This window comes from Paroedura picta, chromosome 2 (assembly GCF_049243985.1).
Source record: "Paroedura picta isolate Pp20150507F chromosome 2, Ppicta_v3.0, whole genome shotgun sequence".
NCBI classification, from domain to species: domain Eukaryota; kingdom Metazoa; phylum Chordata; class Lepidosauria; order Squamata; family Gekkonidae; genus Paroedura; species Paroedura picta.
In genome coordinates, this window is record NC_135370.1 from 156,990,435 (window position 1) to 157,018,092 (window position 27,658).

The 27,658-nt window shown below is 43.5% G+C and overlaps 1 long non-coding RNA gene across 4 annotated transcripts; it reads left to right on the top strand.

Annotated features, from left to right (window-relative positions):
• The first annotated feature begins 766 nt into the window (after window positions 1-766).
• Window positions 767-25,899, top strand: LOC143828832 (uncharacterized). 4 transcript variants are annotated; one of them, XR_013227916.1, is made up of 5 exons: window positions 767-895; window positions 12,232-12,301; window positions 18,685-18,788; window positions 18,952-19,106; window positions 25,624-25,897. It is a non-coding gene; the product is annotated as an uncharacterized LOC143828832 (long non-coding RNA). The 4 variants fall into 4 exon arrangements; XR_013227915.1 differs by lacking the exon at window positions 18,685-18,788 and having other exon boundaries at window positions 25,624-25,899; XR_013227918.1 differs by lacking the exon at window positions 12,232-12,301 and having other exon boundaries at window positions 773-895; window positions 25,624-25,893.
• Window positions 25,900-27,658: the final 1,759 nt, after the last annotated feature.

The following is a 27,658-nucleotide window of genomic DNA, read 5'->3' on the forward strand; positions in this document are numbered from 1 at the left end:
ACAGCCATGAGTGGCAGATGAACAAGTGTGTGGGAGGATGCTGTCCCTACACCAGGGGTAGTCAAACTGCGGCCCTCCAGATGGCCATGGACTACAATTCCCATGAGCCCCTGCCAGCGTTCGCTGGCAGGGGCTCATGGGAATTGTAGTCCATGGACATCTGGAGGGCCGCAGTTTGACTACCCCTGCCCTACACGTTCCCACTTTGCTTTCAGCTGCTTCTGTGCTCAGGGTACATTTTGGTGTCCCTGTGCAGATGCAGCCTCTGTCAAATGCTAACTCTAGACCTGCTGCTTGAATTCACTTGTGTAATCCATTTCAACTTGTCATCAAATCCCAAAGGTCTTCTTTGCACCCTCCGCTATGTTCCCTCAAAACTGAAGGTGGGAAAATTCTGCCCCAGAATCCCCTAGCAAGTTAGAGAATCAGGCTTATGTCTCTCCCCCCCCCCACACCCCCCTCACTATTGCCTTCCAACTTTGCTTTTCAAGAACATCAAAGCTTCTTAAAGACCTCATTTCCCCTCTATTTCAGATTCATTTTAATAAAATCCCCCTGTCTAAAATTACATGCAATTATCTCATTCCACTCTCTGAGCATTTTTGCCATTTGCATATGCATTGAATCTGAGAGGGTATATGCGAACAGCACTGTTGCCAAGCAGTTTGACAATGCCTTTCCCATAGGGAGGTTTCCAAATTCTCTTCTCCCGCCCCCAATTTATCATCCTGGAGTAGCAGCACCAATCTGTTTGCTTTGTGCTATCCTCCTGACTTGTAAAGATCACTGCACATGTGTGGTTTCCCTTCACTGAAGTTCGAAACAATGCTATGGAGCCGTTGTTAAACTGCCTTCCTGAAAGAAAGCAGAGAGCTGCAGAGGAGGTTTCCAGTTTGTGAGTACCCTCGCTTTTAGGGACGATGTTCTAAATATTCAGCGTTCTCATAATGAGGACAGTGCAGGAGTTGATGAGCACACAGAAAATAATGAGAGCAAATCACAAAGAGCAGAAGGTCACAAGGGATATTATACATACCAAAAGCATTCAAGTAAGAACACAGAAGGTTGGATCTAATGACTGCCTTACAATTAGTAGAAGGGGGGAGGGGGAAGACCCCTTGTCACAAAGCAGAATAAAATAGTATAGCTACATAGTGAATTTTGAACATGGTCTCAGAATGTGGATCAAAAGTAACTTAAGTAATGGGGCCAAAGGTAGAGAAAGGAGATTTTCCTGCAAGCCCAAGTCAACATCCTGGGTTCCGCAGGACCTGCAAGTCAGAGCTCTTCCACCAGGTTTTTGGTTGAGGCCGGGTAGTGATCCCCAGGGTATGAGATTGCCCCCCCCCCCCGCTTGGCTCCTGGGCTCAGTGTTAGACTGAGCCCAGAGTCACTAGCTGATCTACCCCCTAATATTTTCCATCATCATCCATATGATTGTAATCCATACTGCCTATAATAGCTCTGAGACATTGGGGAGGAGCTTTTGTTATTTTATTGCCATGTAATGTGTTATATATTGTGGGGAATATTGTAGAATTATTGTAGACTTTATTATATGGGGTTTTGTATTTTGGACTATGTTATTTTATATGTTTTATTGTGAACCACTGTGAGCCAGATTCCTGGGAGCAGTGGTATATAAATCTAATAAATATATAAATAAATAAACTCCATCTCTCCCAAAATATCTAGAGGGTTAAAATTTTAAAAGGGAGAATCCCTGCAGAGATCACGTGAACTCGCCTAAGATCATGGAAGGCACTATGGAGATGTCTAGCAACCCAACCAGGGTATCCTAGAAAGGCACTGAGAGGCGAGAAGGGATGAAAAGTTGTAAGAAGAGGGCCAGGAAAGGAGATGGAGAAATTATGCAGGGGCAGTGGAGAGTGGATGGGATTTCCCTCCCTCAAGAATCTCACCAGTCCCCCGTTGAGAGTGTTTATTTGCTACAGCTGGAAATTGCATATATTCGCTATAGCAGAATATACTATCTATATACATGAGGAAATACATTCATAACATAATGCATTCCCATAGCTGCTACACAAGCTCCAAAATCTCTTGCCATTCTAATTTAAGGATAATTTTGAAATTTATAACTCTTCTCTTCTGATCTATTCTGTTGATACATCTTCTCTCTTTTTGCAAACTGAACCCAAAATTCTGTTTTTGCAACATTTTTCTGCTGATTGGCAACACACTTTTGCTATAAAATGTATGCATTTTTCAATGTGTTGTGCAGCCATAAATCACCAGTGTGTATTATACATACAGATGGCTTATTTTGCATGTATAAATACTGTTTTCATTGTTTATAAAATCCTTACAACTTGCAAAAGTGAAGCAAAATAATCAGCAAAGAGCCAAAAATCAAATCCATCAGCATAAAAATATATGCATAAAAAGGCATGGAACAGAGAACATTAATTGTGCCCCCATTCTAAATTTAAATGCCAGCCGAAGAAGGTTATTCTTCCAGTTCATACTTTTAAAAAATCTCCCTTGTGATTTCTAGAATTCTGGGGAACACTCTCCAGAGGTAATATGGTTTGGATGAGTTTGTGTACAGACATCAGGAACATGCATCACTTTCATGATACTTTGAAGTCACGAGACAGTTAGCCCCTCTGTTCCAAAATGTTTTATAAGCAAAGGAAGCTATTACCAGAACACCTGCCCACGCTGAGAAATCTGCCCATTGAAAGGAAAAGTCCACTTCAAAGCTTGTACTCCCAACTCAACAACTGCACAACACAGCGTGTGAAAAAGAGACGCCTGTAGCCACATCGCGATCTTCAGCCAGGATAATAATGCCAACAGTCTGAGGCCTTCTAATAAAGAGCAGAGAGGGCTGTGGGGAAAAATAAATGAGAAGAGGTTGAAAACACACAGAAATAAAACACCTTGTCTCAGTACTCCGGGATAAAGATTTCCATTTACTGTGACTTTGACCTTATGAGAATGTTCGTAATGCCCTGAGAGCAATAGAGTAATACTAGCCTGAGCAGCCAAACTTTGAACAATATTTGAAATGGATTTTTTTAAAGTCCCATATGTTTACTAGCTGGCATCTTGACACTGTCAGATGCCAAAACATGGTGTAGATTTACAGTACAAATCCTCGGCAAGTTGTATGCCTCTAAGTTCCTTGAGGTCAATGGGCTGAGAATATTGTAACTATCCTTAGGATTGCTCAGTAAAGGTACTAGCACGAATTGTCCAGATTTTCCCTAATGAATCCTGGGAAGTGAAATTATTTAAGAGTGACTGAAGCATTACTGCACTCACAGAATTCTGATACCTGGAGATCCTGGGTTGGATATCATGATAGTCAGAAAAGGTTTTCAGTTGACTTGAAGTACCTGGAACAGGTGAAGGATAAACCAGGGCTGATTCTGCACTTACTTTGTTTTTTTCCATTATGGATCCTGCTGAATTCAGATCAATTTGAATTCGGGTCTTCCCCCACACCCAATTGAAACAAAAAGTGTTCTGCACTTGATTGGAGAAGCTCAGAACAGGGAGGGGTGCCAATTGCAGCAGGAGTCTCTTTCTTTTCTTGAATGGGGGAGGGGGGAGGAGACAGCAGAGGAAAGGGAAATAACAAGAGGCAAGAGGCAGCCCACATATGCCAGGGGAGTGCTGTGCATAATGGGTCATAGAGAATTAACACATAGAGAATTAACATCCCACATGGAAACCTCAACACACATTCTCAATGTTGCCCTGTGCATAACAGAACCCAATATTTGGATCTTGAAGCATTTGTCTACCTTCAACATCTAGCCAGTGAACTTGGTGTAGTGGTTAATTGTTGGACTAGAATATGGGAGATCCAGGTTCAGATCCCCTCTTAGCCTTGAAGTTCACTTGGTGATCATGGCCAGTACCTGACTTAACACATGGGACTGTTGTGAGGATATAATGAAAATGGGGAGAACAGTGTTACCCAAACACAAGCTTGTGCACGGATTCAATCTTCCCACACTGAGGCCCCGGAGTCAGGATACTTTTCTAGTTTGTGGGTATCAGAAGTAAAAAAGAAACAAGAATATCAGTTGAGGCAACAGCTAAAGCAAGTCCTCTCCATCCTGACATTGTCCTCAGCCAAAGCCAAGGCACAAGCTGCCTGCTTAAGACAGCCTAAAGATTCACCTGGAACCAGCCGGCAGCTGATTTAAGAGGGCCACCTGACCCACTAGCAAGGGCCACCTGACCCACTAGCAATTTAAGAGGGCCACCTGACCCACTAAACCCAAGTGCAGGGACAATTGGTTTAATGTGGAAGGGTAACTGATTGGTTCCTTAAGGGTGGAAAAGGCGGAGCAAAGCCAGCAGGGAGTAATAAAAGGAGAGCACCACAGGCAGGCCAAGGAGGCAATGCACTGCCAGGCAGTGAGGCTGAATATCACTCCAGAGAAGAGAAAGAACTGCTGTGCATAGTGGCACCCTACCAACTCCCTCATTCAGGGGTCTAGCAGGATCCAGCACAGAGAAGATGATGTCAGGGATGGCAGAGAATAAACTCTCAAAAGGGGTACTTGCAAATGTACATTCCCTTGAACTCTTTTGTGAAAGGATAGGATAAAAACATATTAAATTTGATGATATGAAGCATAGTTCTGAATAGCATTACTGAGCCCAGATGTCAGAAACTGGAGCAACAACAGCCAGTTCAAATAACACTGCATTCTGCTTGATCAGTAAAGGATGAAAGAGAATACAAAGGAGGAATACCGCACTGGGAGTGTTAGAAAAATGCTGCTTTGAGGTGTTTGGGAAAGTGTAAGTTAAAAAATAAGCTCTGCAGAGCAGGTGAGCTGCCTTCCTGAAATCAATTCAAAGAGATAACGAATGCAAGCCCTCTGGTCAAAATCGCTTTACTTAGTCAGATGTGATATTTTTTTCCCCCAGTTCTTTATTGTGGGTATGTAGCAAGAAGAATCTAGTGGTCCCAACGGAGTATGTGAGATGTTGCTATATCTAGGATCAGACGTCTGGCTTGTTTGGGCCAAGCACTTCCCCTTCCAGTGTGCTAACGAACGGCCATATTGCAATTCTGAGCCAAAATAGCCCCTTCAAGAGAATAATGCCCTTCACAAAATCAGTGCCTTATACCAGGGGTAGTCAACCTGTGGCCCTCCAGAAGTCCATGGACTACAATTCCCATGAGCCCCTGCCAGCAAATGCTGGCAGGGGCTCATGGGAATTGTAGTCCATGGACATCTGGAAGACCACAGGTTGACTACTCCTGCCTTATACAACACCAGTTTGGGTGCATCACTTAGTCATACATCACTTCCGACAGTGCACAACAGTGACAGCTCTAGGTTTCTCATTTTAAGAATTATAAAAGTTAAACATACCGAGGAGTCATAATAAATATGGTTACACAGAATTCATCTGATTAAGTGCAGTCCGTGGAAGCTTGTCTTTCAGTAAACCTGTTAAGTTTGAAAATGTGTATTACCTTGTGAGAACTTGTGTTTTGGGTTTCATCTTACCATTCCGCTCAGCTGAGGGGGGTGTTTTCTGCTTGTGTCAAGTGTATTTAGTCACCATGATGAGTATTCCTATCAAGGTAAGAGGAGAATACCTACAAGTGGAATAGACCACCCTTAGGTGAAAAGAATGCTTAGATACATCCCTATGTCATGACTAGGGATGTTACATTTGTCTCTTTCAAGGTATTTATGGGTATTTCATATTCCCTTTACATTTCTTTTTAATGAATTTCTGGTCGAGATTTATGAGGAAAACTTCTCAAAGCTACAGGGGCAAGTCTTACTCACATGCAGGTGCTTTATACTGAATCAGGATATTGATTGGTCAAGATCAATATTGCTTAAGATTGACAGTGGTAGAGATTCAGGTAGAGGTGTTTCATATCACCTACTACTACCTGATTTTTAAAAGGAAACTGGAGATGCCAGAGATTGAAATCAAGGACCTTCTACATGCCAAGCAGATATTCTACCACTGATCTTTGGGCCCTCTCCTCTTCCCTGCAAATCCTAGTCTGATTGTCTTAACCATATGACTACAGTGGCCCTCAACCATATAAGCAAGATACTCAAGATGTTTACCCACACTGCCATGATGGCAACCTTTCAAGTGAAAGGGTGCGATTCATATCGTTCATGGGTACAGTTCAAATCATAATGGTTTTTGTTGCTGTTTTTTTAACACTGGAGAACGAAGCTGCAGCTGCTGCAGATAAACTTTAACTGGGGAAAAAAATCCTGACCCCTATTCTTCAAGGTGCAATCCTAAAAAGAATTACACTGTTCTAAATCCTTCTAAGTCAATTGAAGTCAAGGGCTTTCAAAGGGTGTGTTATGTGTGGCAGAATTCCACACCAGTGGACTGGCACATTGTGCCTACCGACCTGTAACACCCTTCATTAGTCTAAAGCCAGACACTTCTTCCATGGTTCACCAAGACCAAGCTTGGCCAGACTCTGTCTTCTCTCCAGCCTGATCCAAGCCACAGGTTTGACATGACAGCTGCAACCTGAGCCACATCCTGCCTTCCTTCCTCTCCTCTTCCCCCCCCCCCCCCATTGTATTGCTGATTAAGTGACCGGCAGAGTCAAGTTCACCTGGAGGCTTCTGGGTGATATGTTGTCTTCAAATTTCTGACTCATCGTAAGCCAATCTGACAGGGTAAATCTCACCCCCCACCCCAAAGATTTCATCTATAGGCATCCCCGGACACCTACTGAGACATGATGGTTTCCTTTTTCCTCACCCATCTCTTCACCCAGCCATGTTATTTTCCCAGTGTCTTACTCCTGGAAAATTCCACTTCTTCCAAATGACCTGCTACTAAAATGCTTTCCCAATGATTCAGTCCTACCACCACTCTCATTTGCCCTTCAGTGGACAACTGGTAGGCCAATCCACAAGTCCTGGGGGACAAGTTTAAACCTGGAGCCTCCAGCTCCACCTATTCTAATGTAATCTCATATCAGCCCGAAACATTCATCAATGACATTGCATTTATAGTTAGATGAGCAGGCCACATGCTCGCCATCCTTATAAATAATGCCAGGGATGTTTAGCAAGCTGGAGCTTGACCTTGTTTCATTTCCATTGCCATCTCTTACAATAGGCGACAGCCTCCATTGTGCTTTTACAGCACCATTTTATGATGTCCCTTGGTACATGCAGAAATGTCATTTGGGCTTTTGTGAATGAAATGCACTTTCCTAGATTAGCTTGTGCAAGCTTCAAGAAGATGAATGGACTGTATTTGCATTGATTTCTAGGGACAGATACTCAGTGAAAGCCATTGAAGATCATGAAATGACAAAAACATCCGCAATAGCTCCCTGGAGGCTCACCATATTACTACAAAAATTGCATTTTAAGATATACTTGAAAATGATCAAATGCCCTTTTTCCCAGGGGTCTTTGGTCTTGAACTGAAGTTTGCCATCACTGATGCCAACGATTCCCCAAGCCCCTATAACTGATTTAGCACAATCTGATGTTTTTCAGTAGCTAAGCCTTCCATCTATTTCTAGGGATCCCAGTGAAACCTTGGGCTACACAAAGCTGTTTTATACTGAGTCAGGTAACTGATACATCAAGGTCAGAATTGAGTATGACTCGGATAGCTAGGAACTCTGCAGGATCTGAAGTATTTCACATCACCTACTGCCTTCCAACTGAAGATGCCAGGGATCATACCTGGGACCTTCTACATGAAACCAGTAGATGCTTTCCCACTAAGCTACAGGCCCCCATGGTACCTTTGGAACTTTGATTAGGGATTATATAGGGCCAATGTTGATCATGGAACCTGGCTGGGAAAACAATGTTTCTATGGACTGACATTTGTATTTATTTTTATTTATTTATCATTTGACATAGACCACCACTCTCATTGCTGGCTCATAGTGGGTAAGAAAATTCAGACCCCACAATAAAACCCCATAAAACATTTTTTAAAAACCCATACACACATGTGGCATCAGAATAAATCCCCCCCCAAGCCCACTCAACAAAGGAAGCATAATTGCCTCAGGGGGCTAATAGGGAGCAGCAGATGACCAAGTTGGCTCGGGGAGGGGCCCAGACTGTAAATACCTTGCCCTGGCTTCAAACAAAGACCTGTCAGAAGAGCTCCATCTTACAGGCCCTGTGGAACTGCAAAAGCTCCATCAGGGCCCTTAGCTCTTCCAGGAGCTCATTCCACCAGGCTGAGGCCAGGCAAACCTCCCTTGGGACAGGTGTCTCCAGTAAATTTGTACCTGCAGAGCGAAGTGTCTTGTGGGGGCAGATGGTCCCACAGATATGTGGGGCCATGACCACGGATGGCCTTAAAGATTAATACCAAAACCCTTTAACCTAGTCTGGGCTGCAACTGGCGACCAATGTAGCCACCTCATCACTGGCTGGATATGGGCCCTTCAAGCTTTTCCTGTGAGGACCCTAGGCACTGCATTTTGTACCAGCTGCAATTTCTGGACCAGGGACAAGGGTAGGCCTCCATAGAGCAAGTTACAGAAATCCAATCTGGAGGTGATCGTCGTTTGGATCAGTGTGGCCAAGTGGTCCGAAGACAGATAGTGAGCCGTGCTTGGCACAATGGTAAAATGCCATGTGGGTTACTCCTGTGACCTGGGCCTTCACAGACAAGGAGACGTCCAGGACAAACCCCCAAATTCCTTGCCGAGGATGAGATCTTAAATTGTACCCCAGCTAAGGCAGACAGGCATGCTTCCAAATCCTCCCCCTTCCCAACCACCCACAGAACCTCCATCTTGGAGGGATTGAGTTTCAGGTGATTCTGTTCCAACCACCCAGCCACTGCTTCGAACCATCTGGCGAATGCATCTGGGGGGATTCCATGCGGCCGTCCATTAGGAGATAGAGATGGGTGACATCCAAATATCGGTGACCCACATTGGGTCATTTGCCCATTCCTTTGGTAGGAATTCCTACCAATAAAGTACTGGTAGGTTGCCTGTAGGCTGTATCTTCAGTCATCCCTAAATTTTCTGCTTCCTTCACCCCACTCCATGCTTTGTTCTTCCTTTCATCAGTAAACAGGAGGTTGTTGCACAGTAGCCAACCTCCAGGAGGGACTTGGAGATCTTCCAGAACTACAACTGCTTTTCATATGACACAGATCAGTTCCTCTGGAGGAAATGGGTACTTTCGAGGATGGATTCTGTCGCATTGTAATTCACTGATTTACTTTGTTTTATTGTTAATATTGTTTGATGTTTGATGTTTCTCTTCTTGTCTTGCTGAATTTATTGGGCGGTCTTTGTTGAATTTTGTTGCAAGCCAGTTCAATACAGATTTTATATTTTTATTAAAAAGTGGAAAGGTGTTTTTTTAAATGAATCTCTCTCTTTGACCATCTCTCTCTCTCTCTCTCTCTCTCAGATGTTTGTCCCTCTTTTGTTAATTGAATTGAACTGACAAAAGTTCTGTATGGGACAATAAACAGGTTATGATTTACAGTAGTGATTTGAAAAAAATATAATTGTGCTTCTTATAATAAAAAGTCAGTGGGGTTGCATTAGAAAAGAATTAATGGACATTAGTTCACAAGCAGAACCCACTTTAATGTTTTATATCATACACAAAATGGACAGGATCCACATGACCAGAGAATAACTAAATATAATTGGCTTGTATATATCTCCAGGGCATAGGAAATATATTCCTAGCAAACCTGATTGCTTTACTATTTACTTAGCCTTTCAAGTGAAAGGTCTTTTTATAATTTACACTTTCAGTGGCCTTGCATATTGCAAAAGTTCCTGAATGAACAATAGGACCGCTGCTGCTGAAAATGATTAAAAATGGAATTTGGAGTAAAATGTGTTGGTGTTCCAAAGAATGGTCTGAAGCAGCAGGCTACCCAAATTCCATATTGCTATAAATAAACTTAACTCTATATGACCCCCAGAAGGTGCTTTGGTGTTTATAACTGCACTGTAGTGAGTATTCTTTATTCTCATATTTGAGGGGAAAATCCCTTTCTGACTTCAAGGTTTACTGAGAAAAATGGTTCATAGAATTCATAACATCACATTAGACAATTTTGTTTTTACAAAAATAGACTGCAATCCAAGACAACAAAAACAACTGGTGAGAAAGAGAAATGTTTTGCATGATCATCTCTACATTATTCTAAGTGAGGTCTAATCAGAGCAGAGAAAGGTGGTACCATCATCTTGCACAATCTGGACACTAGACTTCTTTTGATACAACCCAAATCCCATTTGCCTTTCTTGCCACGAAGTCACACAGCTGACACATGTTCAGTGTATGGTCTGTTAAGACCTCTAGATTAAGCTGCCCATCTGTACCGAAAACCGTGGGACACTCACGCTTTCCTGATCTTCATCCCGGGTCCATAAAAGTCCCACCTCCCTGCCCCCCGGCCAACAGGATGGCCAGCAGCGGTGCTCTGCCCTGGCTGGCCTGAAGAAGAAGAAGAAGAAGAGTTGGTTCTTATATGCCGCTTTTCCCTACCCGAAGGAGGCTCAAAGCGGCTTACAGTCGCCTTCCCATTCCTCTCCCCACAACAGACACCCTGTGGGGTGGGTGAGGCTGAGAGAGCCCTGATATCACTGCCCGGTCAGAACAGTTTTATCAGTGCTGTGGCGAGCCCAAGGTCACCCAGCTGGTTGCATGTGGGGGAGCGCAGAATCGAACCCAGCATGCCAGATTAGAAGTCCGCACTCCTAACCACTACACCAAACTGGCGCAGGCGCACCAGGCAAAGGCCCACCCTCGGCCCTCACATGGCCTGCGCTGAATTTTAATCCAAAATTTAAATATTTTAATTTTAATTTTAATTTTAATTTTAATTTTAATTTTAATTTTAATTTTAATTTTAATTTTAATTTTAATTTTAATTTTAATTTTAATTTTAATTTTAATTTTAATTTTAATTTTAATTTTAATTTTAATTTTAATTTTAATTTTAATTTTAATTTTAATTTTAATTTTAATTTTAATTTTAATTTTAATTTTAATAATAATGCACAGAGGCACAAGATGGGAGAGGTACACAGGGGGCTCGCGGGAGAGGCCCACGGGAGGCAAGGAGGTGAGTCCAGTCGGAGGGAAGGAGTGAGGCTTCCACCACCTTTGCCCTACCCTGGCTGGCCTGCAGCACAGGAGCACAAGGTGGGAGAGACGTGCAGGAGGCTTATGGTTTCTTGTGACACTGTGTTGTGGGCTGGAACAAGCTCAGTAATTGCTGATGGGATAAATGACAGAACTTGAAGTCTCTGCAGAAATATCCGTGTGGCCTGTGGTGGGCCTTCTGAGTCCTGAGGTGTGCAGCCCCATGAGGTCAGGACCAGCCAGGATAAGGTTGTACTTTATTTGTTTAAACAGTTTTTGCAACTTGAAAGCTTCTGTAGACTACTTTGTATACCAATCACACGGCTCTATTTTTTTAAGTGTCCTTGGGAAACTTGCAATATATAAAGTCACCTAGGTATACAGTTATATCGATACGACCATATCGTTAATAGAAAACGAAATTGTTTTACTTTGGCCCAAGTATTCTTTTAAAAAGTACTTCTGGTGGGTATAATACGCGGGCCCTTAATGTGTTTTTTAAAAAATGTGTGTGGGGGGGATTTCTACCCAGAACAAATAATCTTTGAGTGCACTTGTTACCTAAAGATGATTATTGTTAAGAGAAAATGTTCTAACTGCCCTCGTACTTGATAGAATATTGTAGAGATGGAAGGTTCTTGTGTGTGTTAATGATAACTTTAAATCGCAATATATGAAATTACATGATACATGTAACCAGTGGTGCCTTGTATACAAATGAAAGCTTAAATCTTTGCACTTTAAACAAAAGAAAAAAGGCTTATAAATGTATTTTCCTTTGTCCCTAGGCAGTGTTATACTTTAGCTTTCTGTTCCTTAGTAATTTGACATTCGGTGCATATTCTAACACACTTTATGAATTTCCCTAAAGCTAAATACATTTTTTCCAAAAACGTTTTCTATCCCACACATAAAACAACATAATCTGTAATAAAATAGCAATAGTACATTTAAAAATTGGCTATTGGGGGGGGGATCTTACATGGCTGAATGTGCGCTGGGACATTTTAAGGCATCCATCATGAGGCAAGATTTAAAAATACAAATGTGAAATGAAAACAAAAGATTAATGTCGTAAACCAATCCTGAACCCCTCCTACTGATGCATTTGGCTTGAAATTATAAATAGATATCAACGATGTAGCCAAGGCTGTGAAGAAATCCAGAGTCCTAGATGGAGCCAGAGCCATGAAAAGAACGTAAGGATAAAAATTAAATTAGTGGGATTGATTTTTCTGTATCTAAATAGTTGGAACATCTAAAAAGGTTTAACATAAATCTGTAACTTCTGGCCATTTTCCAAATGGTTGCATTTGGCACTCTATATGTGGCTTAGCCCCCTTCCCACTCATAGCTGTTCAAATGCACGAGTACATGGGATTTTGGGTTTTCATTTTTAAAATTCTTGTGTTTGATCTAGTGATAGGAACTGTCATGAGCTACTCATGTTGGTATGTATTAAACAACTCTGCATCATGCTGGGACAGGGTTAAAAGGTGGGAGCAAGGATATGATGAGGAAGGTGAGGTGTACATATTTCCAATAAATCATTGATGGTTCCCTGCTAAATGTTCCCTGCTCTGCAGCACTGTATATTTATTTATAATTTTGCAAATAATTTTGGGCCTACATTTTCTGTCATTGGTTTTGTGGAATCATTTGTCTTGTATGTACATGTTGCAGAGGTTTTATATGCCATTGATACATTATTTATGTATAGACTGCATGTCATTTAGTGGTCCCCAACTGTTTTATCACCGGGGACCGGTCAACGCTTGACAATTTTACTGAGGCCCGGGGGGGGGTAGTCTTTTGCCGAGGGACATCGCCACCACCTGAGCCCCTGCTCCACTTGCTTTCCCGCTGGCACCCCTGACTTCCCGCCACCCGCTGGGGGGCACTGCCAGCAGCTGCACAGTGCTACGCTGAGGGGGAGCCCCAGCCATGGCAGCTGCTGGAGAGCACCAAAGGTGAGCCAGCGGCAGAGTGGCAACAAGCCTGGGAGGAGGATGAGGAGGAGCCGCAGCTCAGTACCAACTGATCCACGGATCGGTCCTGGTCCCTGGACCGGGGGTTGGGGACTGCTGATTTATAGCAAGTGGGAGATCTGTGAGAACTCATCTGGGATAATCACATCCCCCCCCCCCCGCTGGTCCTCTTCCTCGTGTCTCCTGTACTGTGCCTCACAACCCCATAGCTTCTCTCATTTCCCTCCTTTCTTCTTTTCCTCCCACTCACCTGTCTGAACTTCTTGCCCTTCAACTTTCACTTTCCCTGCTGTCCATTTCTTCTTTGCCTCACCCTGGCAGTATCAATGGTGGTCCCCATTCCAACTTCTTTACTTCATTTTCCATTCCTCTGTCTATTCTAACTTCATTCTCATACATTCTTCCTTATCTTTTTTGCTTGTCTGTTCCTTCCTGTTATTCCAAGTTTCAAACTGAAACAGCAGCAATTTCGGATTATCAAAGCAATCATATACATCAGTGATGTTGCTAGACAATAAAGAAATAGGCCCTAGACTCCCTCCCCTCCCCTCTGCCTCCTTACTTCTTGCTTCCCTGATCCCTTCCCCTCCCTCTCTCTCAATCACACAGGCATGCATGCACACACAGACAGACACCTCCCCCTCCCTCCTACCTCCTTACCTCTTGTGGCGGGAGAGCCACCCTTTTCTGTGGAATCCTTCGGGCCTCCTCTGGCTTTGCTGCAGTCTTCCCCAGCACAACTACCGCCTGAGCCTCTGGCCACCATTTCGGCCCCCTCCAGTGATCCAACCACTGCCCCAGCCCCCCTCCAATGGTATGCCTGCTACCTCATCCTCGCCCACTTCTGCTCCTTGCCTCCACACTGACCGCCTCCCTGCCTCTTCTGGTGCACTCCCATTTCTGTCCCAGGAGGCAAGTCTTCCACATTAAAAATTAAGATTGCTTTACAAAACATAGGTCATTCTGTTTTATGTATTCTGGGGTCAAGTTCAGGGATACATATATAGTGTATGTATAACTTTTAACTCTGATATAGCACACACAAATAATAGCTGAATGTAGGCTGCACAGGGCTTTTTACCCACTGCCAGCTTGACTACATCCCTGCCATCTACACTGAATTCAATTTCCACTTTGATTCTGGCCACTTTAAATTTCCCCTCTGCTACATGTATGATAGATCTGGAGTGACCCTACCTTCCTCTGTTTTGTAATCAATAAATCCAGATACAGGAGCTGCAGAACACAACTTCTTTATTTGCAACCTAGCTCCAACTAACTTAGGAAAATGAAAGTAAGGACAAAGAATAATTTGAGGGGTGGAGCCTAATCAGGCTTTAGTTAACTCTTTACTATCTAGTTTACTACATTCCTCCCCCTTTAAGTTTTGTTGTTGTTTATTTAAGTCATCACTCAAATATAGTCTTTCAAATACTCTGGAGGTCTTCTTGCACGCCTGGGATAATGGTGTTCTTCCACAGCCTAATTTTCCTCAGGTCTGGAAAGTTCAGGTTTTGTATCTTCCCTTCTTGATGATGCTTGATGATCTAGAAGGAGACATCAAAGAACATGGGTCATCTGCTTCTGAAATTTTGCTGGGGTTCTAGTCTTCCTGGCATTGCTGTTTCTCTCCTCCTTGTACTGACTCTTGCACATCGATTCTTCTGTGGATGTGATCCTGATGTTGTCTGAGGACTCTGCCATCTGGTAACCCAATCTGAAATTCTACCTGGGATCCAGAAAGGATGGGAGGCACTAAAATGTTTGGTATAGATGTGATCCTGGATTTCCAAGTCTCTATCCTTTGAATGGTAATCATGGTTGCCTTTTTGAAGAGTCTGTTTTCTTTGCACTTCCTCTTCTATTTTGGGACACATTAAATCCAGGTGGGTCTGTAACCTTCTCCCCATCAACAGCTGAGCAGGACTCACTCCAGTTGTGGTCTGTGGAGTGATTCTGTATTTCAGAAGAAATCGAGCCAATCGTGTCTCCAAAGTCCCATTTGACATCTTTTTCATTCCCTCCTTGAATGTTCGGACAGCCCGTTCAGCTAAGCAATTGGAAGCTGTATGATAGGGAGATGTTAAAATATGTTTAATTCTATTCTTCCTCAGATACTCTGTAAATTCCTGGCTAGTGAAATTTGGTGCATTATCCGTGATAAGTACCACTGGAAGTCCGTGACAAGCAAAAGTCTGTCGAAGTTTGTCACATGTTGCAGCTGAGGTGGTGCTGTTCATTGTGTTAACCTCCATCCACTTGGAGTGGGCATCATTTATATAATCAAGAAGATCTTCCCCAAAAATGGTCCTGCAAAGCCTTGATATTTCAAAAATCGGCATCAGTAAACGTGCAGATCTTTTTACACATTAACTTCCTGCCTCATGCCTCCAATGCTGTAGCAGAGCAAGTCTTCCTTGATTGGCCAGCGCATCAGTCCAAAGATTTCCTGGTTCCCGGTTGCAAGGTTTGTCTTAAAGTGACTGTGCTCCAGAAGCCCTAACTTCGCTCAGCAGAGATTTGCCTCTTGGATTTATTCCCCTTCCACTGCGGTCTCCAATCCTCTCTACCCCCTGCCCCCATTCAAGAAAAGAAAGAAAGTGACTTGGCTCCCCTCCCCACTCTGGGCTTTCCCAACTGAGTGCAGAAGACTTCGTTTTAATTGGAGGGGGAATACAGGAGGATCTGGGTTTAAATCAATCTGAATTTTGCAGGATCCACAGCAGAAAAAACAAAGTAAGCGCAGAATCAGCCCTGTTCAAGATGTACATTTAGGGTTGCCAGCTCTGGGTTAGGATAGTCCTGGAGACTTTGGGAGTGTAGCCAGGAGCAGCTGGGATTTCAGGGATTTCATATAATCCTCTGGAGTCCCCCTTCCAAAGCATCCATTCTCTCCAGCAGAACTGATCTCTTTAGTCTGGAGATGAGCTATAATTCCAGGGGATCCTGAGGTCCCACCTGGGGACTAGCTTCCCTATCAACATTTTAAAAGGAAAAAAAATGTGATGCAAGTAATTAAAATGGTATAGAAATAAAAGAATGTCAGGTCTGAGTCATGCAAGGGAGAAGTGAAATCAAAATGGGTGGTTGTGGATCGAAACAACCGTAATGAAAAATTTAAAACATCATCCTGAAGCTCATCAGCACTGCTCCATATTCCATTTGGCAAATGATGCTGAAAGGGCATGGGATGAAATGTAGGACTCGTATCTGGCAAGCGAGACATATTCAATGGCACGAGAGATACATCAAGGGGTGATGGTGTGAGGCCCAGTGAGTGTCTAATCGGGCCATAGACTCACAGAACCAAAAGCTGCAGTAAAGATAAATGAACTGGAATTCAATGAGGGAAAGGGGAAAAAAATAGCCCTCAATAGAAGAGCAGAAATGGGAGGGGTGGGGGAGCCATAACCAGGTTCCTGTGTAATGACGAACAAGTGAAAAGCAATCCCACCCACCCCTAACGCTGGCCTCATTTGGAACTTATTATTACCTAGGATGGCTTTTCCTTGTACAATGCTGTTCATCAAGGCAAACCAGCTGCCACCATGGCAAAGCAATGCACAGTAAAACTTCATTCTCTTATGAGAATGTCAGCGCGTCCTGCGCTCACAACCAGGGAAGTGACAATCCATTCTGCTTCTTTAGTGAGTTCATTTCCCGATGTCAGTTATAGCATCGTAACGTGGGGCACGTTATTGTTCTACTTAGGCAGTGAATTGTTGATGTGGATAATGCCGCACCTGTTAGTCAAGGGATCCCTCGGAAGGCAAAGTGTGCTATCAAACTGACATGCCTGTGTACAGCCCAAACTGTCGGAATGTTTCCTCGGCAGGATGCAATATTTTCTGCTTTATGGTCATTAAAGGTGATAATAAAACAGCTGTCGCCGAGCGGCATGCTGTCCAATCCCAGTGAAAAGTGCAGAGGTGATTATGGCAGTACCATTCAGTGCGCTATAACAATGGGTGGTTTAGCGCTTCCATTCTATATAAATCCTTCTTCTCTAGGGAAAGATATGCATTATCTCCAGGCAGAATGTTGCTGCAGAACATATGAACTGCTTTGCTCTTTGCAAATGGTCAGATCCTTCCAGTACACAGCTTTTTCTCATCACCCAACCTGAGAGGCTGTTGCATAAGTCAATATCACGCCATTGATTGGTTCATTAATTCACTCACTCACACACTCATTCATTTCATTGTCTATTCACTGTTTATCAATCAGCCAAAACCTTAAGAGTGAAGTCCCTCCCCCCCAAAAAAAACTCTCCTAAGCCAAATATGGCAATCTAACTGCCTGTGTAATTCAGAAGAAAGGTACTGGTGGTCCCAAGGCTCCAGAGTGTCCTTTACTACAGTGGTCCCCAACTCCCGGTCCAGGGACCGGTCCCGGTCCATGGTTCAGTTGGTACCGGGCCGCAGCTCCTCATTGTTCTCCTCCCCAGCTGCTGCCTCGGGGGCTGCCATGCCACTCTGCTGCCAGCTCACCTTTGGTGCTCTCCAGCAGCCACCATGGCTGGGGCTTCCCCTTGGCCAGGTACTGCGCAGCTGCCACTGGCATCTCCCCAGCAGGCGGTGGGAAGTCAGGGGCGCCGGCAGGAAAGCAAGTGGAGCAGGGGCTCAGGCGGCGGCAACATCCCTCGGCAAAAGACTACCCGGGCCTCAGTAAAATTGTCAAGCGTTGACCGGTCCCCAGTGATAAAAAGGTTGGGGACCACTGCTTTACTATATAAGTATTCTTCAAGTATTTAAAAGGCTGCCATGTAGAGGATGGAGCAGAGTTGTTCTCTCTTGCCCCGGAGGGACAGACGAGATCCAATGGGATTAAATTAATTCAAAAGAAATTTCGTCTAAACATCCGGAAGAAGTTCCTGACAGTCAGAGCGGTTTCTCAGTGGAACAGGCTTCCTCGGAAGGTGGTGGATTCTCCATCTTTGGAAATTTTTAAACAGAGGCTAGATAGCCATCTGACGGAAAGGCTGATTCTGTGAAGGCTCAAGGAGTGGCAGGTTACAGTGGATGAGGGATAGGGTTGTGAGTGTCCTGCATAGTTCAAGGGGTTGGACAAGATGACCCATGAGATCCCTTCCAACTCTATTATTCTATGATAACCTTCTCCAGTAATTCAATCACAGGCCCAGGCAAAAGTCATCCAGATGTTGCTCAGGCTTTATCAAAAAGTCTCCAATTGGTTTACCGTTCTGGTAATTCACTCCTTCTGTCTTACTATGAGCCAGTTTTCCCCACAGCTTCATCACCTGGTCAGGGAATGCCTTCCTTCCTTTCTGATGCTTCTTCCCCATTTATCCCACTATATCATTTGATCCCTTTGGAGCAACCTCTCATCTATATTCTTTGACTGGGTTGGTTTGCTCTGGACTAAATATGTGGGAGGTACACAATTTAACAGTACACTAGGGTTATGCAATTGTGGGTGGTTTTATTGGGTTGCAATACAGAAATGCCCAATATCTTGTACTTTTGCCTTGACTTCACCTCTTTTTTCTGTACCCTGGATAGGGTGATAAGTTACTTGCTGCTTAGGTGGTTGTCTCCCTTCTGGATTTCATTCTCAAGAGGTTTTTGTGCCAGATTTGGGCCCATCTATGCTAGACTCAAAAGATCCATTATTGGTCTGGACTCATATTTTATGGGATGGTCTCCACATGGCAAGCCTGACACAGGGACAGATTTGGGTAATACCTTAGCTTCCTCATATCTCCTCAGACTCAATTGCATGTATTCAGTAGCACCCTTTGGGGTTCAGTGTATTCATTTCACTTACATATGCCAATTAACTGCTAGCATTAAAAGCCTTCTAACATTTTCCATGCTATCTCCTTACACCTCTGTTCTCAGTGTGAAGCCCAGAGTACAGGAAGGTGTGTTGACATCACACAGTTCTTACCAGGAGACATCTTTGCTTTGCAGCCGCTTCAGAATCCCTTCCATGCTAACAAGCCATTATTTTTGACACCGAAGACAACTCCAAGAGATGCAGCAAAGAGACATGTGTAAGATGTAATTTTCACCTTCTTTTTGCCATAATTGTAATTTAAGACCTGAGGGGATGTGCGAGTTGCAAGGGAGTGTAACCTCTTGGAATGCCCTGATATTTAAACCCACGAGGGATTACTTTTAAGAAATCATCAAGAAGTGTTCAGAGAAAGTGTAGACAGGGAGGTGTAATGAAACTCTTGGAGAGGCAGAGCAAAAATCATATGGACTAGTGAGCTGTGCATTCCCAAATGTCAGAGGAACATCTTATTATTGAATTAAGCAAAGAGAAAGTGAAGAAAGCTTGAGCCAGGACAGGGAAGAGACTTTCAAACTAGCAGTAATGAATCTGAAGTGACATGGAAGCAAATGCATAAAGAATGAGGTTTTTTTTTTAAGTTGAATACCCGCTACAGGCAGTACATCCTTCATAATCCAAGGAACTAGGAACTACTCAAATAGCTTGCTCAACCTACATTGCTGTGTCCATGGTCTATTCTCATTCTGTCACAGTAGGGAATGAATTAGATCCAGTCAACCTATCTGCTGGCAAAAAAGGTACAGGAGATTCCCCCTTGACTACCCAGAACAGCTATGCTGGGGAACACTGGGGCTTCATGGACAAAAGCTACCTGGGATGGGGGCTATGATAAAGAGGGAAAATGGATAAGCCAAAGCAAAAATACTTTTCAGAATCCACTGCAATTAGATAAGTGGGAGAGGTGACACAACAGGGGTCAGACCAGTCATGGCTCAAAGTAAGATCCAATGTAGCCTGAGATGAGGTCTGGTTTATTTGCACAATTGCCTCCGCTCTCATAATCACTGGGGCTGCAATGAAAGATGTTCCCAAGTTTCAAGATGAATAGTTTTTTCGCATATCCAGCACAGTTGACCCTAAAGGTAGTTAAGTCTTATATGGATATAACCGTGAGCATCATCTTGACGGGCTTGATTAATAATGCCTGGTTTTCAAAATGATGCTGGTGGAATAGAAGAGCTTTTCCATGTACACTTCTAATGCCTCATTTAACCTGGCCACTAGACCACTAGACATTGGGATGGGTACTATTTAATTTATTCATAAATGATCTGGAATTAGGGATAAGTACATGGCACAGAATTATCCCCCCCCCCCCAAAAAAAATAAGGCTGGCTGTGGAGTGCTCCAAGAGGATCAGAGGCATATCTAGGGAGTAGCAGCCAGAGCATATGCTGGTGGGAGACCTGCCAGCAGCCCTGGGTGCCTCCACCCACATGACCGTTGCTTGCCCACACCACCATGGCCCTGGGGCAGGGTCGACACTCCTCTGTAACAGTGTGCCATCTGAGTGGGCCAGCCACCCCAGGTAGCTCTTGTTTGCACCCCCAACGCCTGCCCCTGTGAGCAGATGGCAGCACTCACCCTGCAAGTAGAAGATGGCAGGTTGCAGAGCCCATCCAGATGCCATGGCCCTGAGGCGGTGGGCCACTCTGCCACCACCCACAGGGAAAGTGGCAGGACATCAGGTGACAGGATGGACTGGGGCACAGATGGACTCTCTGTGGTGGCTATGGGGTTTGGTCCTCTCACCCCCAGATCACCAAGCCTTGCCCCCTGCATCACCAAGTCCCAACCCGTGCCAAAATAACCAGGTACATGCCTGAAGAGAATCTCCACAAAATGGGCAACAATGTGGCTATTGAAGTTCAGTATTGGTAAATGTATGATGATGTTCACTGGGACAAAAAAATCCCAACCAAGTATAGGCTAATGGGTTTCTGATGTTGGTGAGACTGAAAGGGAAAATGGTCATGGGGTAATAGTGGATAACTCAAGGAAAGGGTCAGCACAGTGTGTTGCAGCAGTAAAAAAGGCAAACCCTATTAGGATAACCCAGGCTTGCCCAATCTCATCAGATCTCAGAAGCTGAGCAGGGATGGTCCTAACTAGGGTCATCACATGGAGGCAAAGAATGGCAAGTCACCTCTGAATGGGGTTATCATGTCAGTTTCTGTATGTCAGATTATGGCACAAGAGATAAACGAACTCCTTTATTTCAGTTCTGTTGGGGGGAAAGGGTCAAGTAGGCATCAGATTTGGAACTTTGTATAATTATAAACAACAGTATAAATAATGTGTTTATAATTATAAATAATACAGTAGCTGTTTGGATCTGTTTGGCTCTCTTTGAATCTAAAACTGTGGAGAGAGTTCTCTTGCCCATCACTGCTTAAACAGGCATAAGCTTCTTTGTATCAAAAACACTCAAGTTTGTGAAGGTAGAAACATACCCAAGGTCCAATTTTTCCCTTTTAAATATTTGGCTGGATCACCTCCTTTCCCTAGGAGCTATTTCCCTCAGAGAAAGACTACTGGTCCCACTTCCCTATTTCAGAGAAGGGTTCTCCTTGATCCTCTCCAGCCCAGCTGAACTGCCACTCTCAACTGTAGATTTCCATTTGAACTCTATGTCAGTCAAGGTTACCAGGCTGGTGGTCAAGGAAGATGCTTTCTTCCTTTTTTTTACCAACATAAAAGTTTCTTGGATCCAACCTTATAACTATATGAGCACCACAAGACCCTTTATCAGCTTTAGTTCTTCCTGTAATGAACTCTTCTTGAACAATTCAGAGTGGGGAGAAAACTTGTGGGTTTTAAATAGTTTAGATTGTTATTTATATCACAGTTAAGATTCTTGTTTAGTATTATTGTTCTTGTTAAACTGATATTATGCCTTTATTGTGAAGGAAAATCCCAGAGTGAAATATATTAATAAAAATGGAATTTCCCCTACTGTTTTCATGGATCTTTAGTAGAGGGATAAAATGGTAATTCTTCATTCTGGCTCCAATGGCTATTCTAGCAATGACTTTAAAGAGACAACTTGTAAATGTTTAGGGAAACACTTGAGAACTGATAGCTAGGAAGAAGAATCTGAAATAAGAATTTGTGAACCTAAAATATGAGTAGCTGTACTGGGTATAATTTTCCCATTACAAAAAAAAATGTAGAAGGAAAGGGGAATGCGTATACTGACATGAATATGTTTAAAGATGCCATGACAAATTTCAGGTTCCTAAATTGTGTATATGTGACAACATAAACCCACATGTCACCTTCACATAAAACAGTCTTTTTCCTTTCCTGCTGTGTACCTATGTAAAGAAAATACGTCTCCCAAAGAAATGTTATAATAGTGTTTCTCTCACAGCTCTCACACCTTTCAACAGTACGGGAGATATGAGATGATTGAGCCCTTTGGTTATGAAGTATTTTTAGAAAGGTTAGCTGCTACAAGGTGAAATTGGCCCATCATATTCGGGCAATGAAACTTTCCTCCCAATGTGCATCTCATACAGAGAGATCTGGGTGAGCATTAAGTTAAGCAAGCTCTTACGTATTGCTGCATAGTCAACCGTTCATGCCCTGTGTGCTGCACAACTTGACCCACTGAAGCCCACTTAGCCCCCCCCCCCTCCTAATTTTCTTCCAGTATTTAAGAGAGCCTTCCAACAGCACAGTGGGAAGAATGGATGGGGAAAAGTTATGGGTGTTGCCACCCCTATATCTAAAGATGTTTTAAGTACATGGAACTGCATGAATGGATACCTGCAGTTAATGTTGATCCTGATATTCATCATATCTAGCATGATCACGCTTTTGGCTCCCCAGATCCATTCTTCATTTGATCCCTTCTCCTGAACTTCAGTCGCAGTATAGGAACTGCCTACCCCAGCACCACCAACCCTCTCCTCCATGAGTATTTGTTTCTCAATCAAGCCTACAAAACTGGGATTACCAATTCTGACTTGAGACACTTCTGGATATTCAAGGGGGGGGGCTGGAAAATGCAGAGTTGGGGAGGGAGCTCAGCAGGGTTTCAATCACATAGTTCCTATTAGGAAATATAGTTCCTACCTTCTGAAGCTACTTTTTCCTCTGAAGAACTCTTTTGTCATTGTAATTCCAGGAGAATTGGCCCCACATGGAGGGTGGCAACTGCAGTGCGGTCAGGGAGGCTTGATCGAAAGCTTTGGATTAGCATCATGAGAATATGGATCTACAAAAATGTGGTTTCCTATCCAATGGATATATTAACAAGCAGCTGTAGAGATGAGGTTCTCCAGGAGTCTTTAAGTGGGCTTGAGGTAACACTTTGGTCAGTTCTTCAGGGCCTGCAAAACAGAGCTATTCTATCAGTTGCCATCACCCCAGGGGGCATCTTCTGGTGATGTCCAGCCAATAGGGTCCTATACCAGGAGGGACCCCATCTTCCTAGCCTGGTCTCAACCAATTGCCTAGCAGAAGAGCTCCATTTTTCAGGCCCTGCAAAACTGTGAGAGCTCCCTCAGGGCCCTCAGCTCTTCTGGGAGCTCATTCCCCAGGTTGGAACCAGGCCCTGGCTCTGGTCAAGTCCAGATGTACCTCCTGAGGGGGAGGGACAACCAACAATTCAAACCCACAGAGCAAGGAGCCCTAGAGCCCTAGGAGCCCATAAGAAGACAAGCATTCCTCAGATATATGGGGCCCAGGCTGTGGGCAAGAACTCCTGGGCAAAAACCTTGGACAAGAACCTGTAGGCAAGAACCAAACCTTAAACCTGATCTGGAAGCTAACCAGTAACTAATGCAGCTGCCTCAGGACAGGATGAATGTATGTCCTCTTGGATGACCTCTTGAGGGCCCTAGCAGCCGCATTTTGAATCAATTGCAATTTCCAGGTCAGAGATAAGGGCAGACCTGTATAAAGCAAGTTACAGAAGTCTAATCCGGAAGCGACCGTTGCATGGATCAACAGCCCCTCTTAACCTGTGTCTGTGGAAGTTACTCCCAAGAAATTAATTTTTCTCACTGTTTTTTAACATTGTTTACAGGTATTTAAGAGCCTCTTGTGGCGCAGAGTGGTAAGGCAGCAGACATGCAGTCTGAAAGCTCTGCCCATGAGGCTGGGAGTTCAATCCCAGAAGCCGGCTCAAGGTTGACTCAGCCTTCCATCCCTCTGAGGTTGGTAAAATGAGTACCCAGCTTGCTGGGGGATAAACGGTAATGACTGGGGAAGGCACTGGCAAACCACCCCGTATTGAGGGATTTAAAAGGTATATAAAAGGACTTTTAAATATACAGGTATTTATACAGGTATTTAAAGGACTTTTACCCACCCTTATTAAAGCTGCTTCTTCCAGGAGTCATCCCAATCAATACATGGTCCAGGGGCAGTTATGGTGATGTCACGATCAGCTAATCAGCTGCACCCTGGGATAATATCACTGAGAATACCAGGGTGACCACACAGTAAACTGGTATCAAATGGAGGAGATGGAATATCTCCCCTTCGCCATAGCTAGTTCCCCTTGCTAGTTCCCCTTGCTGAAGTTCTGCCTCCAAAACAAATTTAGAGTCCAGTGTGGCACCTTTAAGACTGACAAAGACCAACTTCCTTCAGACTTATACTGATTTCTTCCATTTCATGACATTGTATCTGAGGAAGCGTGCATCCACACAAAAGCTGATACCTTGAATAAAATGTTGGTCTTAAAGGACTCTTAATTTATTCTGCTGCTTCAGAACAACATGGCTACCCCCTTGAATTTAACTGCCTACACTTCTATTTAACACCAGACAAAAAAGGGACTGTTGGTCTGTTCACCATCCCATCTCAGTCATAGAATTATAGAATCATAGAATCACAGAATCATAGAGTTGGAAGGGGCCATACAGGCCATCTAGTCCAACCCTCTGCTCAACGCAGGATCAGCCTAAAGCAAGAATAGAATCATGATCTCGAAGGGACCATACCGGCCCATCTTGGATCAACCTAAAGCATCCCTAACAAGTTTCCTTCCAGCCACTGCTTGAAGATTTCTAGTGATGAGGAGCTTCCTACTAACCTAGGCAGTTGATTCCACTGCTGAACTACGCATATTGGGGGTTTTTTAATCCTAATATCCGACCAATACCTTTCCACCTGCAATTTAAACCCAGTCCTTCCATTCTGAACGCAAGGTGTAATGTCATGCAAAAGCCAATGGCCCTTTTTTATACCCAAAAAATAAATAAATCATGTTCCCATTTACTAGTTATAACCTCATCCTACAAAAAAAAAAAAGGGGAGGTATTGGCCCAGGATCACAGATTTGAGCTACGCAGCTGCCTGGCTCATGTCTTTTCCACAGATAAATGCTCCAGCACATATAACAAGATGTGAAACCAAAGTGAATATTCAGAGCCAGCGATAAAGCGGGAAAGGTAGTTAAAAAGTCCATTGAATGAAAAACAATTGCCTCTACTGGATCTCTGTGAATTAAACGTTGGGGAACAAAAGGGCCCACTCTTCTGTTTTATTTCATTCACGTTAAATGGCTTCTTGTGTGTCATGCTTTCTTACTTTTATTTTTTTATAGTGCAAAGTGGCAGCTGTAAAAGCTGCCAAGAACTTCAGTAAAAGAGGCAGCAGAACGCAACTTCAAGAAAGTTAAACCTACGAATTGTGTAATATGTGCATAGCCATGGTGAAGTGTCACACTTCTAACAGTTCTTTTGTGTTTTTTGCAGATAAAAATAGAGTCAAAGATCCAAGCTGCCAAACCCTTTGTTCTTTGTTCCGACACCAAAGGCCGACAAGACGCAGTCTTGCGATCAATACCTGGAAAATCTGCTTTTTCTTACTTCGGTTTTAATTTTTGTAACATCCAGCCTGACAAAGAGTTCTGATGAGCGTCAAGATTGCACGATGTTTTGCAGCTCTAATACAAAGTATGACATGGATTTTGTTTCTTGTTCTTTTTGTCACGTTAGCCAATATAGCTATTCACGGCTTTTCTCCACTTTGCTCCTACAGCCATTTTTGCTTGACAGTTGCCTATCAGCAGAGGGAAAGATCCACAAAGTGAACCTACCTTTTTTCCCCTCAAGTCAATAACACTGAACACCTTCTTATACACATCTAACAACTGCCACTGGTATATTTTTCCTTGGTGTACAAATAATGCTGCCATTGAGAAAAGGAGAAATGAAAAATGTCACCACCTTGAGAATTGCATTTCCCTAACCTACATTACTTTATTAGACAAGATCTTCCACAGATCTGACTTCCTTTTCCCTGACCCCTGTAGCCAGTCCAGCATTGTATCTTAGGGGTTCTAGATTTAGTGTTCCCCACTGTGATGCCCAGGGGGGCCATGGCACCTGCCAAGACCTTTTCTGGTGCAAGCTTTGTGTAGGGGTCAAGAGTGGAGGCCTCTAATCTGGAGAGCCAGGTTTGATCCCCCCTCCTCCACATGCAGCCAGACGGTTAACCTTGGGCTAGTCACAATCCTGTTACAGCTGTTCTCACAAAGCAGTCTTGTCAGAGTTCTTTCAGCCCCACCTATCTCACAGTGTCTGTTGTGGGTAGTGTCTGTCTTGGAGAGTGTCTGTCATGGGGAGAGGAAGGGAAGGAGGTTGTAAGCCACTTTGAGACTTTTGCGGGTGGTAAAAAGCGGGGTCTAAAAACCAACTCTTCTTTATCTGCCCTCCAAGTGTTTTTAGAAAGTGCGTAGAATTAAGCAGGGTTTTTTTGCCCAGCAAGGATAATTATTAGCTACTGAAGATGTGATTGGCTGTGCAAATTATGTAAAATGTTGTTTTGGCAGCAGCCCCTACCATAGCACAAGGATCTACATTGTGTGACTGAAAGTAAGCTGTGACTGTCATTTTGCAGCTGGTGAACACCACCTGCAGCAGCTGTTTTGTGGCAGCCATACTGTGGCTGCACCTACCACACTGTGTCAGAATTCCAGAGGTGCTCACAGACTCCAAAAGTGCTGTAGTGGTTAATCACAGAACCTGCACACCCATTTTCCCCAAGCAGAAGTAACTTCTGCTTGCACATGACCATCTGTGCATCCAGCCCTATAGGAGATGATGCTAAATGGATGTGGGCAGAGGGGGAAATAGGTGAGACTACAGAAAAAGGAACCCAGCTAAAATGGCACCGCGGTTCAGACCTTTGCAGAAGTACTACAATAATCAGTGGTCTTGGACTGGTATAACTCTGTTAATCAGCTAACACTTTCCTGCAAGATATCTCCCCACCCCTTCTTTTCAACACTGGAGAAAATAAATGATAATCCTGTCAGTGAAGTGAATCTCTTTTTTATTTTATATAAAACAGATGTTATCTGTGAGTTTTACAGAGCCTGTTATTTATAAAATAGCAAGGATCAGTAAAAGCAAGTTTCTAAAGGGGACTTTTCAACAACTAAATCAGGCCCATGGCTTTCTAGTTTCTTTCTCGGGTTTTGTTTTAGATGGATGGAAAAGTCCAAGCTGGAACGCAGAGGCCACCATTAATAAACAGAAAGCAAATGAATCGAAGTGCACATGCTGGAGGTTGTCCAGGGCTATGGTAAAAGCAAAAGACAGAATTCAATTTTGTTAGCATCAAATCAGTTGTCAGCTTGATTCAAGGACAAATTTGCATCCCAAGGCAAAATCTGTTTTGTTTTGTTTTTTAATTGATGCATGCCTTTTAGCCTCCATAACTGCGTAATGGTTCCAAATACTGTAGGTCTCTAATTAACTAGAAGTGCACAAACTGTAATCAATA